Consider the following 18,087-nt stretch of genomic DNA (forward strand, 5'->3'; position numbering starts at 1 on the left):
TTACATGCCTTCTCTTACAGTACTGTGAAAAAGTCTTAGGTGTGTACATACACACACACACACAGTTAGGGTGCCTAAGACCTTTGCACAGTACAGTAAATTCTGTATATATAGTAGTATTGAAGAGCTATACAGTACTGTGCAAATGTCTTAGACATATGCCTAAGATATTTCCACAGTACTGTATCTTTCTTCAATTTTTCTTCAATCAAATATCCTTGTTAGAGAGTATTCTGGAGTTATGTAAATATAGCAGATACTAATTTAAGCAACAGTGAGTCTACTTCCTATTGTAAATTACAAGCAGTAAATTGAAGTTAAACTGGCCTACAGCTTAAGAGATGGCATATGCACTAATCAAAATTTAAGACAATAGGTTGTATTAAATGTTCTGCATCAACTATGGGTTTCAGGAATTTGAACTGTTGTAAATGTAAAAAGGTTTAGGGAAATGTCCCAGTCAAGGTATCTGACCATTCAGAGGTGTCTCCAACTGTAGATATGTAATAGAAAAGAAACGTTGTCAACCCTAAACATTGAAGTAAATGATGTTATTGTAACTATTGAAATTGTTTTGAATCATCTTCTGTTACCTTTGATCTTAAGGGTATAAAAATGAGATGTACTTTTGGATTTTTGAGACTACCGAGAGCGTCACCATGAGCATACATACTTATTGTGATGAATGAAGATTTAGACATCAGCAGCTTCAGTGCCTGTCTGGTGACTTTGATCACTGTCACAACATTACTAATGCATTTTATAGACAGCTGAAGTTACTACTTTAACCTAGGAAAAGAGGCACACAATTTGTAACTAAGTACTCACAAACATCTACAGTCACTCATGGCCATTTGCTGACTTCTAAGCTTGGGAGAGCAACTGTACAAATTTGCAGAGTATGTCCTCAGTAAACAAACATTTCAACAAATTGGTCTTCACAGCAGTTTACTGGAGAGAATTGTCCCTCCCCATCATGTTGTATAGTGTTTTCAGCTGGGAGCACTTTACTCTCTGAATATTCTTCCAGTCGCCTTGTGTTTGAATTGGATGGCTAAAGAATTCACTCATATCTGGAAGTAACTGGCATTGTTCAGTATGTCTTGGGCTCACCGACTATCTTTAAATGTATTTCTTTAAAATGTGCTGAGGACAGATTCTTCCTGTTGTATGAGCTGCCTAGGAGTGAAAGGACAGATGCAAATCAAATTTGAGTAATCTTTGTTTATTGACAGTCACATCTATAAAAAAAATTACTGAATGATACACTCTTGAGAGATACTGAAATAGTGTTACACAGCTCAAGAACTGATCAGGCTTCTGACATGATGCCTCAAGTTGGCAATCAAGCCAAAAATCACTGTAGAGACCATTGAAGATTTTACTCAATATTTATATTATAAAGTGTCAATTTTGGGGTACAGTCAATTGATCACTGTCACATTGTGTGCTGGCAGTGTCAGAACCCAAGTGCGAAGGAAAGACAGACACCGATGCAGAGATGGTGACCAAAGTTTATTAGTAAAAATTTCACAGAACATCAGTAGTTTGTTTGAACAACACTGCAATACATAACATTGTCACAACTATAACTCTGTGCTAAGCGCTAATCGGGTGTCTGCTTAAGTAATACAAATAACACAGAATCCTTGAGCCCATCCAAATAAACTTAACAAGTTTAAATGGAAAGCACCAGGGTATCATGTTATAAGAGTGCAAGCCACTTGAGATAATCAAGAACTCTAAAATTAATGAACATAAATCAGGTAAAACAACAATTAATGAATTCAGATGTTCTATAGAACTCAGAGTCCCACCCTCACCAGTTCCCTGCACAAGCCCAAAGAGAGTGCAATACTCCCCTCCCTATGGCCAGAACCTGATGCCCTAGAGAGACCTGAAACCTGGAGGACCTCAAGAGAGGCTTGAGACAGTAAGAGTACTGGGGAAAAAAAGACTTGGAAACATTGAGTAAACCTTGGAAATGTTGAATAAACCTCGGAAACCTTGAATAGACCTCAAAACCTGGAGAACCGTGGGAAACCTTGATGATTTGGAGAACCTTGATGACCTGGTGAACCATGAGGACCTTGAGAATCTGGAACACTTGGACACAGAAAAAGCTCTGAGATACAGAAAAAGCCTTGAACGTAGACTAGAGAAGATCAGAACACGAGACGCTCAGAATGTAGACTAGAGTCACTCAGAATGTTAATTTATTAGCTGGGATTGAGAAATTTTTAAGTTAGTCTGGAAGCACTCAGAACGTAGGCTTGGAACGTGGACTTGAGGAACTCAGAATGTAAACTTGAGAATAGATGACATTTTCACCTAAAGCCAACCGACGACAAAACTCCACTGTCCAACCTCCACTGGGTCCATTACTTGGCAAGGTACTTCGATCATGTTGTGTACTGGCAATGTCAGAACCCAAGTGCGGAGGAAAGACAGACTTTGATGTAGAGACAGCGACCAAAGTTTATTCATAAGAAGGTCAATAGAACATTGGTGGCCCAGCCAAGCAATACCATGAGACGTAACATTCTCACACCTATGACCCTACAATTAGTGCTAATTGGACATCTGCTTAAATAGTACAAGTAACATAGCATACCCGAGCCTATTAAAATAAACTTTAAACAGAAAGACACAGGAGACCGCATTATAAAGAGCAAGTTGATCAAGAAAAAACATAAGGAACTCTGAACAATTAGCATACAACTCCAATTAACCAGACCACCTCTCTCTCCCTCTCCCCACACTGGACCGAAGGGCTCGTTACAAATTGCATTGCAGGTTTTTCTTGTTTTTCTTGCTAAGAGGACTTGTATATGATAGACAAAAATGATCACTGTTGTCTAACCCAACTTAAATACAGTAATCATTTTCCATTTGTGACAGCTGAAGTTTATAATCCTGTTACATTATACTAAGTCTCAGCAGTACTTAGACCATAAGATATAGTAGAAGTAGGCCATTCAGCCCATCGAGTATGCTCCACCATTCAATCATGGGCTGATCCAAATCTTCCAGTCACGCCCACTCCCCTGCCTTTTCCCCATTCTCTTTGATGCTCTGGCTATTCAAGGACTGATTTATCAATCCCTTAAATACACCCAATGTCTTGTCCTCCATAGTCTTTCACGGCAAAAAATTCCACAGATTTACCACTCTCTGTCTAAAGTAATTCCTCCGCATCTCTGTTCTCAATGGTTGTCCTTCAGTCTTGAATTCATGCCCTCTTGCCCTAGACTTCCCTATCATGGGAAATAACATTGCCATATCTAATCTGTTCAGGCCTTTTAACATTCAGAATGTTTCAATGAGATCCCCCCTCATTCTCATGAATACAGCCCAAGAGCTGCCAGACTTTCCTCATATGGTAACCCTTTCATTCCTGCAATCATTCTTATAAATTTTCTCTGAACCCTTTCCAATGTCAGTATATCCGTTCCAAAATAAGGAGCCCAAAATTGCACACAATACTCCAAGTGTGGTCTCTCGAATGCCTTATAGAACTTCAACATTACATCCCTGCTCTTATATTCTATACCTCTAGAAATGAATGCCAACATTGCATTCACCTTCTTCACCACTGACTCAACCTGGAGGTTAACCTTTAGGGTATTCTGCACAAGGACTCCTAAGTCACTTTGCATCTCTCCATTTTGAATTCTCTCCCCATCTAAATAATAGTCTACCTGCTTATTTCTTCAACCAAAGTGCATGACCATACACTTTGCAACATAGTATTTCATTTGGCACTTCTTTGCCCATTCTCCTAAATTATCTCTCTGCAGGTTCTCTGTTTCCTCAACACTAACCGCTGCTGTACCTATCTTTGTATTGTCAGCAAATTTAGCCACAAATCCATTAATACCATAGTCCAAATCATTGACATTGTAAAAAACAGCGGTCCCAACACTGACCAACTGCACTGGCAAGCAGCAGCCAGCCAGAATAGGATCCCTTTATTCCCACCTCTGTTTGCTGCCGACCAGCCAATGCTCCGCCCATGCTAGGAACTTCCCTGTAATTCCATGGGCTCTTATCCTGCTAAGCAGCCTCATGTGTGGCATCTTGTCAAAGGCCTTCTGAAAATCCAAGTACACCACATCTACTGCATCTCTTTTGTCTACCTTGCTTGTAATTGCCACAAAAAATTGCAGTAGGTTTGTCAGGCAGGATTTTCCTTTCAGGAAACCATGCTGGCTTTGGCTTATCTTATCATGTGCCTCCAGCTACTCCATAATCTGGACCCTAACAATCAATTCCAACAACTTCCCAACCACTGATGTCAGGCTAACAGGTCTGTAGTTTCCTTTATGATGCCTCCCACCCATCTTAAATAGCAGAGTAACATTTGCAATTTTCCTGTCATCCAGTACAATGCCAGATTCTATTGATTCTTGAAAATCATTGTTAATGCTTCTGCAATCTCTCCAGCTACTTCCTTCAGAACCCCAGAGTGCATTCCATCAGGTCCAGGAGATTTATCCACCCTCAGACTATTAAGTTTCCTGAGCACCTTCTCTGTCGTAATTTTCACTGCACAAACTTCACTTCCCTGACACTCTTGAGTGTCCGTTATACTGCAGATGTCTTCGACTGTGAAGACTGATGCAAAATATGCATTTAGTTCCTCTGCCAGCTCTGTGCCTCTCATTACAATATCTCCAGCGTCATTTTCTATTGGTCCTATATCTCTTTTACCCTTTATATACTTAAAAAAGCTTTTAGTATCTTCTTTGATATTAGTCACCAGCTTCCTTTCATAATTCATCTTTTCCTTCCTAATGACCTTCTTGCTTTTCTTCGGCAGGTATTTTAAAGCTTTCCGATCGTCTATCTTCACACTAGCTTTGACTTTCTTGTATTCCCTCTCATTTGCTTTTACTTCAGCTCTGACTTCACTTGTCAGCCACAGTTATGTCCTTCTTTCATTCGAAAATTTCTTCTTATTTGGAATATATCTATCTTGCACTTTCCTCAATTTTCGCAGAAACTCCAGCCATTGCTGCTCTGCTGTCCTTCCTACTAGTGTCCCTTTCCAGTCAACTTTGGCCAGTTCCCCTCTCATGCCATTGTAATTTCCTTTATTCCACTGAAATACCGACACATTGGATTTTATTTTCTCCTTCTTGAATTTCAAAGTGAACTTGATCATATTATGAACACTGTTCTAAAAATCCATCCCTTAGACATTCAACAAATTCTCTATTATGATGTCCAGTACTGCTCTGTTTTTCCCAGTCCACTTTCATGTTAAAATCCCCAATGACTATCATGACATTGCCCTTCTGAGACATCTCCTGCTGTTATTTGTAATCCACATCCTGGCTGCTGTTTGGAGGCCTGTATATAACTGCCATTAAGGTCCTTTTACCCTTGCCATTTCTTAATGTAACCCATAGAGACTCTACACATTCAGTTCCCATGTCATCCTTTTCCAATGATTTAATATTATTTGTTAAACACAGGGCCACACCATGCCCTCTACCTACTAACCTATATTTTTGATACACAGTATATCCTTGGATGTTCAGCTTCCAATAGCGGCTATTCATTAGCCAAGTTTCGGAGATGGCCACAATGTCATACTTGCCAATCTGCAGCTGAATTTCAGGATCATCCATTTTATTTCTTATGCTACATGCATTCAAATATAACAATTTTAGTCCAGTATCTGTTGCTTTCTGTTTTAACTGCACCACATCTCTGTTACCTGTTAACTCATCCCACTTGCTCTGATTATGCCTTATCTCCTGCCTGTCCTTTCTGTCATCTCTGTTGCACACTATCTTTGATTTATTTCTGTCTTCTCCTTCCTCAGCCCTATCGCTTTGGTTCCCATCCACCTGCCAAATCAATTTTAATTTTCCCGAACAGCTTTATTAAATCCGCCTTCTAGGATATTGGAACCCTTTGGACTCAGGTGTAACCTGTCCTTTTTGTACAGGTTGTACATCCCCCAGAAGAGGCCTCGATGATCCAGGAATCTGAAGCCCTGCCCCCTACACCAGTCTCTCAGCCATGCATTAATATACCTGATCATCCTATATTTGAACTCATCTGCATGTGACACAGGCAGCAATCCTGAGATTACTACCCTGGAGGTCCTGCTTTTCAGCTTCCTACCAAACTCACTGAATTCTCTCTTCAGGACCTCCTCCCTTTTTATGCCTTACTTTAACATTACATTATAATGTTACAAGATTGTTTTATAAAATAATACATCAGATGACAAATCTGATAAAATGTTGCTTGAGTTTATGATTAATGGATTGTTTACCATGAAAAGTGACAGTAGTGATAATAAGCAAACATGAGGAAATCTGCAGATGCTGGAAATTCAAGCAACTCACTCAAAATGCTGGTGGAACGCAGCAGGCCAGGCAGCATCCAGGCCAGCCAGGAAGCACTGTCAACATTTTGGGCCGAGACCCTGATGAGTCCTGATGAAGGGTCTCGGCCCAAAACGTCGACAGTGCTTCTTCCTATAGATGCTGCCTGGCCTGCTGCGTTCCACCAGCATTTTGTGTGAGTAGTAATAATAGTTTTATTTCCTAATCTCTAACATGTTCAGTCCCTTTTCACCCCAGCAGTAGAGATCATGTCTTTAACTATCTCCACAGTTTGCCCTAAAGCTCCTTGTATTCCTTCAGATTTCCATCTAGATTGCAGGTATGGATTTTTTTTCTTTAGCCTTAGTTTTGCTGGGTCTCCTTTGGGTTATTCTTGGTTGAGTGTTGCTATCTTGATGCAATTGAATATTTTCCATTGCTTCCCAAAATATCAGAAGTTGTAATTACATGGCTGTTTAAGGCAAAATATATACCTCTTAGAACTGGTGGCACAATATATGACATGAGTATGCGCTGATCTCATTATGCCCATTCCTCTCATCACTTCAAATGAGTCATATGTTTCTGCCTGTAGTTGATATACTGTGAAATAGATGGTAAATGGACAGCCCCATCATTGCTCTACAAGAGTCATGCTATTTTCAAATTCCAGTGAATGTATACCAAATAAAGACTCTGGTGGAGCTCATGGGTTTGTGAGGTTTAGAAACTAACCATCTGAATTTAGTCTGACTTGGAGGCAGGGAAACAATGGGAATATTGTTGGCAAGGCCTTCAAATCTTAGAGATGACCACTTGAGATCAGAACCAGAAAAATACTATCAATATTGTCACCCCAAATCCATTGGTAGAACAGATGAACCAATGACAGCATTCTCTCCCAGGCCAATATCCCAGCATTGAGGCCCTAACTTGCACTTACTGTTCTGTTGGACAGGGAATTTATTTTTGATGGCTGATACCAGGTTGCCAAAACAGACATTTTGTTATGAATTCTGTCATGGAAATAGTTGGTACAGATACAAAGGAAAAGAGTAAAGGATGTTCTCAAAGCCTATTGGAAAAATTGGAACATGTGCACTTTGAATGCCAGACCCATGGCCACTCAGTTAAAAAGGAAAAATTATTTTGCAACCAGGAACCTTAAGTCACATCATCAAGTCCAACATAAATGATGGATGAAGTGGGCTACATCACAAACTCTGCATTCACCATTTGTGGTTGCAGTTTTGTCCTCCTTAGTGACCTCAGAGACCACCAAACTAGAGTAAATTTACTTTTGATCATGAAGGATTGCCAAAGAAGAATGAGGCAGTAGAAGATTATTGTTTAGATGAAAAATTGGTTTAGATCATTTTCTTGAGGAGTCTTCAGTGGTCCTATCAAAAACCATCCCGAAGGTCCTGAAAATTGACAGAAATAGGCAGTACATAGCTCTAATGGACTGAGTTGATCAGACACAACCAGTGTCTAGGAGACATGGTAATCAAGTGAACACGCTCAACAAAGTAAGTTAAGCCTAGTTTATTATCATTAAATAGAAATCACAAATAAACTACACCAAATATGATGTAGCAATTCACCAAATATAAGGACTTATAATTCTTAGTCACCACTTGATTGTTCTCACTGTCAGGGGAACTCCAAATTCTGACTCACTCTTGTAACAACCCTGGATCCTAGGCATTGATTGCAGTTTCCTGCCCCAGTTAAAATCCAGAGAATGAATGAAAAATGATATAGTTTATACAAAATGATATAGTTTATACAAGTGCTGAGCAATGACAAGCCAGACAAACTGCTTGATCTCACTCCAGTCTATTCAAAGCAAACAACACATTGTGTGTCTATTAACACAGCATTCATCATACCCTTATTAATCAGCTGGACACTTTAATTGTCACTCTTTCCAATCCTTGGGCTTTCAAAAGTACATTAAGGCTTACACATATAAACAATAAGCCAGAATCTGGGCAGACAAACCTCTTGACAGATATTTTCAGTATTTTCTCACTAACAGGCATTTGCATTTTATTGGTTATTCGTTGTTGACTCTACAGACCCACATGCCAAAAGTTCAGAAAGAGTTAAATTGTCATTTGACCTGACAGACATTCATTCAGTTTTACAAAACCTAATATGGTTCAATGTCTGACAGAGTAGCTTCCAATTTATGGTTGGTTATTGATAATGAGAACCTATTTTGCATATGGAAAGTGACCTCAATGTCCACGAGAGTCTCCTGCTAAGATTGCAGCGGTTAGAGTAAAGTGGTAACAAGTGCTCTGCTGGTGTTTTCAAACTACATCTACCCATTTTATGTTGCTTGTTACAGATAAACTTGATCCCTTCATAGCCAATATCCTAGGGAATTGGGTTCTATCGGTAAATGCATTTGAGTATTGTGATTCATTAAGAATTAATACAATAATGCAAAGCAAACTTTAGTATCATAATGGTGTCAGCTACTGGAAAGGCAAATCAAAATATAGGCCTTCAGTCTATTGAAATATATCAGTGATTGAAGTGCTTTTAAAGAGATATTGAAAAAATTTCATTTATAGAACCTAATTATCTCATGAGCATCTTTTACTGTAGTGCCCCTAAACAATGTGCCATTCTGCTTTTCAGAGTTTATTATAAAACATAGAAGTAAACCAAAGGCTGTTATTATTTAGTACTAGTCTATGTAGTTGTAATAATCAAAGAAAGTGCAGTGGTTGAAAAGTAAAGATGATACTAAAGACTAGATTAAAAGTTAGCTTCATTTGTCACAAGTACATGGAGACATCAACACACTGAATATAGTGAAATGTGTCATTTCCATCAATGACCAACAGTCTGATGATGAGCTTGGAGCAGACTGAAAATGTCATCATGCTTCCACCACCAACGTTGCATGCCCACAACTTATTAACTCTGACTCATATGACTCTAGAATGTGTGAGGAAACCATAGCACCTGAAGTTAACACAAGTGGTAATGGAGGGAATATATAAGCTCCTTTCAAACAATGCTGGGAAGCAGCAGCTTAGATTTAAGTAATTTCTCTGTTTTAATGTATTTTGCTATAGATTTAGACTCTTCAACTCTTAGAATCTTTTGGGATATTCTTAGATGAAATTTACTTGTGAAAATCCATAATTATTGCATATCATCTTCACAAAGAATCAGCTCAGAGGGAGGTCATTCAGCCTTTACCAATGCCTAGCAGCACAGTCATGTAAGTTTTATATACCAGTCTTTTCCCATAGTCCAGGAGATTACTTTATCCCCAAGCTTATCTAATTCCTTCTCAGAGGCTCTGATAGATTTTGTTTTCACCACCCTCACAAACAGTCAGTTTCATTCAACAATACATGATATAGCCAAACCAAACAATGGTCCTCTGGGGCCAAGGTGTAAGACATATTACCAGCAGCATATAGCACAGATAACACATATGACTACAATAGCAGAAAACACAGAAGCAGAAAGAACAAGAATAATAGAGGCCAAGTGGCTGAGTGGCATAGACCGCACGCAGATTGAAGGTAAGTTGTCCTGGTCCAAACAAGTTCCTTTGTTATCTCCTCCCATGGGTGACTGCAAACAGGCAACCCGAAGACATGAAGGCCTAGTTTGTGCAACAACCAAGACAACTCGGCTCCCCTGATGGCAGTGTTCTCAATGAACCAGTGAACTGGTCTTGCAGTATTCTACATCACCAATGCCCAACAAGGTCTTGTGATGACAATAAAAACATCGGACACAATCATTCACACAGTGTACTGTCTCAGCACAACAATGTGTACAGAGTCCAGCAAAAATGGCAACAAGTCCAGGCAACAACATGACCATGGTATACAATGAGACCAGCTCCGTTGTTATCGAACAACTCGCTGATGCGGTACTCTTGCAGCACTTGATGTTCTTGGTATCCAGCAGTGTCTTGTATTTGTAAAAAAGATGCAAAGAACAAACAATTACTTGTCTTATTGGAACCAGAGTGACTACTGTGTCCTAGTGCACTGCCATCTTACCGGAAGCCTGTTGGTACTCTGATAGCTTATCTCTGCATAAAATGATTTCCTTCACATTCCAATTTACTACTTGACTTAAACTTAAATTCTGCTCTCAATCATCTGTTCAATGGAGAACAACCTCAATGGAACCTGTCTTACATGTGTAAGTAATGGAATCATCTTGACATGAATCTTGTAGAAGAACATTGAGCAGCCTAATAGCAATGCAGGCATGGAAGGTGATAAAACCAAGTAGCCGTGTGTGATAAAACATCATCTTAACTTCCACAGCAAAAGATTAAGATAATTTTGGATTGGCACGCAACATTTCTCAATGTAAGGCATGGCTTGTGATGAGGAACCTGTACTGCCTCCAAATCTTCAGTACATAAAATAATCATGCTTCAGTGATATTGCAATATATACATTATTGGTGTTTTTGGAGTAATAGGATAGGCAAAGGAAAGCAGAAGTAAAGCATTTAGAGACTTCAGTTGAGAAAATAATACACTTTGATAGGAATTATGTTTTTCTTCTGAATGCAAAAACATGCTTGGTAGAAATTATTCTCTGCTGGTCTTTATTCTTTTTCATAATGTCAAATGATGGTCAGTGAATGAAGAAAGGTAAGCTTTGGGACCTATGGTGAATGTAGAATTGGTTGTGGCTGCTGGTATTATATTTTGATTAATTCTTCATAAATTTCTCCAAGCAGAAGGAGGTTAGTTATGTTTCCTGCTCCTCTTGATAACCAACCAAAGACCAGCGGTCGACATCATTCCAGTCATCAGTTGTTCTTACACAGTTGATCGCAGCAGCTTACAAAATTATCATGATGTGACACTGGAAGGTCTGGGCTAAATCAGAGTTTGATATCAAATCTGTATGCCATAGCCATATAAATAAAAAAAAGATGAAGATCATGGTAGGAGAAATGGTAATGGATGGCACAATAGTGTTGTGGTTAACACAGGGCCTTACAGTACCAGTGACCTGGGTTCAATTCCGGCTGCTGCCTTTAAGGAGTTTGTACATTCTCCCAGTGACTGGGTGGGTTTCCTCTTGGTGCTCCAGTTTCCTCCCATAGTCCAAAGATGTACCACTTTGTAGGTTAATTGGTCATCGTAAATTGTCCCTTGATTAGGCCATGGTTATATCAGGGGTTGCTGGGCAACACAGCTCAAAGGGCTGGAAGGGCCTACTCTGCCTTAATCTCAGTAAGTAAATAAATGTAATCTTTAAATATACCTTGTGTTTAATTTTCAATTCTCATATTACAAAATAAATACATTTTGCTCAGAAAACAAAAGATATTCTGTTTTGTTGCTCTGGGGGATTGACAAATTGAATACATGATATAAATAAAGAATCTCAGGAAAGACAGGAAATCTTCTGAACTGTGTAATACACTGAATTCTGCATCGTATCACAATAAAGGTAGGTTTCAAGCTGTGAATTAATTATATGATGGCGGGATTTTGAATCCACTGGTGGAAGGAGGCCTGGAGACTGCCTGTCCTGGGATTAGAGGACTGTCTCCGTGTGTGCATGGGTGGGTGGGAGGTAGGTAAGGGGATTGTTTTGGTATTATTGTTGTTGCTTGTATCTTCTCTGAACATGGTAGGAATGCTACGGTGGCACCTGCAGCCTGCCCCCAACACATCCTTAGGTTGTGTTTGCTGTTGGCACAAATAAAACATTTCGCTGTATGTTCCGATGTACATGTGATAAGTGACTCTGAATCACAATTTGAATTAACTCAGCGGCGTATTAGAAATCAAAACACTGTACTATAATTTGATTAAGTGATTGGGGAATTATTCTTGTTCTATTCTATGCTAGCCTGTGATTTTATCCGTAACCTTTTCTTCTTCATCTTACAACTGAAATATATTTGCTAACCCAGGTGTAAGTCAATAGTCTAGTGAAAGTTTGGCATTTGTTTAGATATTCCATTGCCCCATGTTTGAAAAGAACAGTTGTGTGTGTTGGATTTAACACCAGTGTTACTGATTCCAGAGTAGAGTGAGTGAAAGTATTATAAGCATTCCACAGCACCGAGACGTACCGAATACCTTGTTCCACCGCGATGCAAAATAATGCGACATTGACCATTGTCTCCTGGAGACCATGTTTGTGGATTGGGGACTATACTATGTGCAAGCCCTCGGGCGAAGTGGGCTGGTTGAGAGAGAGATTGCATCATCCCAACCTGATTGACATCTGAGACCCCGTGAGGAAGTATAAAAGAGGGTCTGGGGGAACAAACCCTTCAGACGCACCAGAAAAAATGCTAACGATCCCGTAGTAGCGGGAAGCCATTTGAAGGAAGTCATGTGCGTTCGATTCCGCGGCTGGAATCGGTGACTGGAACCATGGAAACCAGCTTTTAGCTAACAACGGGGAAGCCCGCTCCCCTGATTCAACGGATTTGCTTCATAAAAGACCCGGGTAAGTTTCTTTTCTCATCAATCTCTCTCTCTCTCCAACAAGTGAAAACACAGCGGTCCCCAAAAGGCTGAAGCCTGCAGGAACTGAGTGACTTTTATATTTCCATCGGACAATATATTATCCCCTAGACAAACGATCGAGCTGTTTCTTATTGATGGTTATTATTAGACCCGCGCTTTTAGATTGAGTAGCGACGACGTATATTAGCTGAATGTTTGTATTAATCTTATTTTTGTGCCCCTTCATAAATAAAGACTTTTAAAAATAGTACCATCAGACTTCAACGGACCTCTCTATTTTTGCTGGTAAGTTATCCAGTTACGGGATTTTGTAACAAGAGATCCTTCCTGATGGTGAATCATGCATCCAGTTTGTAGAATGCTGTATTTTACAAATCTCAGCACAGAAATGTGCCACTTCATCCATTGCTGTGGTTGAATGGACCAGATATTGTCCACCATTTATCCATCCTACATTATAGAATTTTATTGGAAAGTTGTTTTCTCTAAATAAGATATCATTTAGTGACTTGCTGTGTTTTTCCACAGATATTGGTAAATACCTTCCAGGTCTCACAGATTATATCTGTGACACCCTTGACCACAAAACATAAACCTCTTCCCAGCCAACTCCCCATTCCATCCTCTGAAGCATGTTTGAACTTTGCAGAAGCAGGCTTTCAAAACTATAAGTTGACATGCATTTGCTTAGCCTGTGTGGTGAAACTTTTCCTGTGTCGAAGATTTTCTGGACCAATGCACTCATTCTAAATGAAACATCTGGTCTAATCCTATGCTCCTCTCTCAACAAACCCATTAGTGTTACAGTTTTCTAATGATTACACAACACAATTGTAGAATCATTAATGTAAAATAACCATATTAGATGATTGGAGATTTTACTTACGTATTTATAAGAGTATGAATTTGGTTTTGAAGAACTTTTATTATTTATCCAATAACCTTCTTAGCTGCAGTTATCAGAGACTCCTCATAACTATAGTCACAGACCCTGTCAACATCCTAACACCTAATTCTCGTTTCGCCTCCTTAATGGAATGCCAAAAAATGAATATTAACAGCATTTTAAAGTGTATTCTGTTTTCATGTTTTTAAACAAATAATTGTCTGGCTTTCCATTGATATCAAAAGTAGTTTATAAAGAGATTTAATGGATTTATGGAGGAATTGAGCAGAAAATGATTCATGGTTAGAGTCAATCATTCCCTGTCACTGTATTACCTGTATGTAATACGGACCTAATTTGCATTGCAAATCAGCAACCGTGAAAGAACAGGTGCACATCAAAAAAAATATAGGCACTTAGTAACCATTTTTGAAAATACCTCCTGTACTTAATAAAGTGGTCACTGAATGCATGGTTGTGATCTTCTACTGCTGTAGTCCATCCACTTCAAAGTTCAATGTGTTGTCCGTTCAGAGGTGCTCTTCCCTACACAACTCCTTCAGTCGATGGACATTTGAGCTACTGTCGCCTTCCTGTCAACTTGAACCAGTCTGGACATTTTCCACTGAGCTTTCTCATTAACATGACTTTTTCCACTCACAGAACTGCCGCTCACTTGATACTTCTTTTGTCTTTCGCACAATTCACTATAAACTATGGAGACTGTTGTGTGTGAAAATCCCAGGAGTTCATAAACCACCAACAATAATTCCATGGTCAAAGTCACTTCAATCACATTTCTTCTTCATTCTGATGTTTGATCTGGACAACAACTGAATCTCTTGACCACGTCTGCATGCTGTTATGCTCTGCGTTATGGCCAAATGATTGACTGATTAGGTACTTGCATTAACGAAAAGGCATACAGGTCTAATAAAATGGCCACTGAGTGTGCATTACAGTCTAACTAACTACTCTTTTACAGACATCTTTAATCTTTCCCTCTCCCAATAGAGAGTGACCTCCTGCTTCAAGTTATCCATCATTATCCCTGGACCAAAAAAGACCAAGGTGACATGCCTGAATGACTGGCGTCCTGTCGCACTCATCTTAATAATAAGCAAATGCTTTGAGAGGCTGGTCAAGGACTACAATTCGCCTACTGACACAACCGATTGACAGTCGATGCAATAGTCACTACTCTACATACCGTCCTTACACATCTGGAGAAGAGGGATGCTTATGTGAGAATGCTGCTCTTGGACTACAGTTCAGCATTCAACACCATCATTCAACCTAGGCTCGACAGGAAGCTCAGAGACCTCAGTCTTGACCCTGCCTTGTGCAGCTGGATCCTGGATTGCCAGCAGGTTGTAAGAATGGGCTCCCTCACTTCCAACCCTCTGACTCTCAATGCAGGAACCCCTCAGGGCTATGTACTGAGTCCCCTCCTTTACTCCCTGTATACCCATGAATGTATTGCCACCCACAGCTCCAGTCTGCTAGTTAAATTTGCCGATGGCACTACATTGATTGGCCTTTACTCAAACAATAACAAGGAGGCCTACAAGGAAGAAGTCATCTCTCTGACACAGTGGTGTCAAGAAAACAACCTCTCCCTCAATGTTGCAAAAACAAAGGGGCTGGTTGTGGATTATAGGAGGAATGGAGATGGACTAACCTCTATTGACATCAACGGATCTGGGGTTGAGTGGGTAAACAGCTTTAAGTTCTTCTGCATCTGCATCACCGAGGATCTCACGTGGTCTGTACACACCAGGTCTGTGGTGAAAAAGACACAACAGCACCTCTTTCTCCTCAGATGCTTGAGGAAGTTTGGTATGGCCCCCAAATCCTAAGAACTTTCTGCAGGGGCACAATTGAGAGCATCCTGACTGGCTGCATCTCTGCCTGGTATGGAACCTGTACCTCCCTTAATCGCAGGATTCTGCAGAGAGTGCTGCAGACAGCCCAGCACATCTGTAGTTGCTAACTTCCCAAAATTCAGGACATTTACAAAGCCAGGTGTGAAAAAAGGGCCCAAAGGGTCATTGGGGACCCCAGTCACCCCAACCACATCTATTCCAGCTGCTACCATCCGGGAAATGGTACCGTAGCATAAAAGCCAGGACCAACAGGATTCAGGACAGCTTCTTCTACCAGGCCATGAGGCTGATTAACTCACGCTGATTTGAGTGTATTCCTATGTTACATTGACTGTTTTAGTTATTATAAATTGTTATGATTACACATTGCACATTTAGACAGAGATGTAACATAAAGAGTTTTACTCCTTATGTATGTGAAGGATGTAAGAAATAAAGTTAATTCAATTCAATTCAAATTTTTGAAAACCATGAGAACAAAACAGTGAAATCATTAAGAACTCAATTTAGTTTCCATGCAGAAACACAAAATTGTTACAACCTGAAAAGATTCAGACTATTAATTCCATACCAGCTTTTTCCCTTGCTCTAAGTTCTTTACTCTCGGACACATATCTCAAACACTTAGTCTGGTAAAATTTAATTTCTTCCCATTACATTGCATTCCAGACCCTTATCACTCGCTGTGTGAAAATAATTCCCTGAAACACTCTTGCAGTTACCTTCTTGCTGTGGTCCCCTGCTTCTTAACGTATCTAGCATTAGGGAAAGTTTCTTCCCACCTACTCTTTCAATACCCTTCATGGTTTTAAATACCTCCAACATACCTCCTTATACCTGGCTCTGTGCCAAGGTGAATAACACTAAATTGGATTTGTACAGTACAAAAATAAATGACCATTCACATTTTTGCCCATCCACATTAATTCCATTTACCTCCATTATGACTATATCCTTCTGTGCCTTACCTATTTAAGTGTCTTTACAATATTCTAGTCTTTGATCTCTGGAATCATTCTGGCAAATCTGGTAAATCTTGCACTATCCTTAAATCTTACATAAGATAGGAGCAGGAGTTGGGCATCTGGCCTGTCAAGCCTGCTCCACTATTCAGTAAGATCGTGGCTGATCCGGCCACCTACCTGCCTTTTCCCCATAGTCCGTGATTCCCCTATTATGCAAAAATCTATCCAATCTTGTCTGAAATATATTTACTAAGGTAGCTCCCATTGCTTGCCTCTTTCTTGCCTCTTACACTTTCTTAAAAACTTTCACACTTTTCTAAAATGTTTAACCCAGAACTAGACGCATTTGCATCCAAACCAGTGTTAATAAACTCCATGTTTATTTTTGACAGCCTTTTCCAATGTTTTAAAATTATTTTGATGGAAGTTTAATTCTTAGGTTTTGTAATGACAGTTAAATGTAGAAAGATGAGTTTATTTATTAATCATTTCAGAAGATCCTTCAAAAGAAAGAGCAACTGAAAACTGCAGCATTTCATGCTTACGGTACTGGAGCAGTGGTTTGGGAGAGCCTTCCTTTAGGTACCTTCTTCAGATCGTATCAAATGGAAGTGCAGCATTTAATCTTGGAAATACAGATTTTAAATGAAAAACACATTAGAGCAATAGTCCAGCTTCTGCAGGGCCCGACAAGGTAATTGATCAAGAATGGTGAAGATGGATAGAATCAGAATTTATGCCAGGGTTCCAAGATAATAGCTTCTTTTTTCACCGTGTTTAGTGAGGTGAGGTTGTGGTTCATCCAAGAATAGATAACTGATTAGTTTTTCCTGCTTTGTAGGTGACAAAAATAATTAAGTAAGAAAATGTAAGTTCAGCAAATGAAGTTTAGGAGTCACATATAATTGTACTGAATATGATATTCATAATTCAGTCAAACCCCCTGTATCGTAAATGAAATAATATATAATTTGATAAGGCCTCGAGTTGTATGTCAGCAACTTAACGGTTATCATACAGGCACAGAAGGACATGTTTTCAGACAAACTGCGGATTTTGTTTTCTTGCGCGTACTGGGAGAGAGGAGACAAAGCAAGTGCATGATCCTCAGTCTTGCCCTGAGCACGCTGTGAAAAAGATTGGTTTGTAGGATTGCAAATTAAATCTGCCATCTTGACTCAGAAATTTACTCTCTTGGTGGAGAAGCCATAGCAACTGCATTGCCTGTTCAGCAAAGCCTCCTGCAGGCACTCAGTAATAAAGCAATCTAGCATTTGAGATGTAACTGTCTGTAAAAGTTATTAGTGTCTGAGACACATTTAGTATATTGGGAACTCAACTTTGAAGTGGTAGATAATCCAATTAATTTGTAATAAATAATATCCAAGGTAACTTGGGTCTCTATATTGATATTAATCTTTTATGATTCAAATATAAATTCAACACATTGCTGTAAAATAAACTAAACCAAATTCATTTCCAATGCTGATGTAAAGAAAATCCATTATTA

General features: G+C 39.4%; 1 protein-coding gene across 4 annotated transcripts in view; it reads left to right on the top strand.

The window, feature by feature from the left end:
• LOC132402111 (potassium channel subfamily T member 2) overlaps nt 1-18,087 on the top strand; it is an 884,531-nt gene that overhangs the window by 244,905 nt on the left and 621,539 nt on the right. The window lies entirely within an intron of this gene.

Source organism: Hypanus sabinus, chromosome 11 (assembly GCF_030144855.1).
Source record: "Hypanus sabinus isolate sHypSab1 chromosome 11, sHypSab1.hap1, whole genome shotgun sequence".
Lineage (NCBI taxonomy): Eukaryota > Metazoa > Chordata > Chondrichthyes > Myliobatiformes > Dasyatidae > Hypanus > Hypanus sabinus.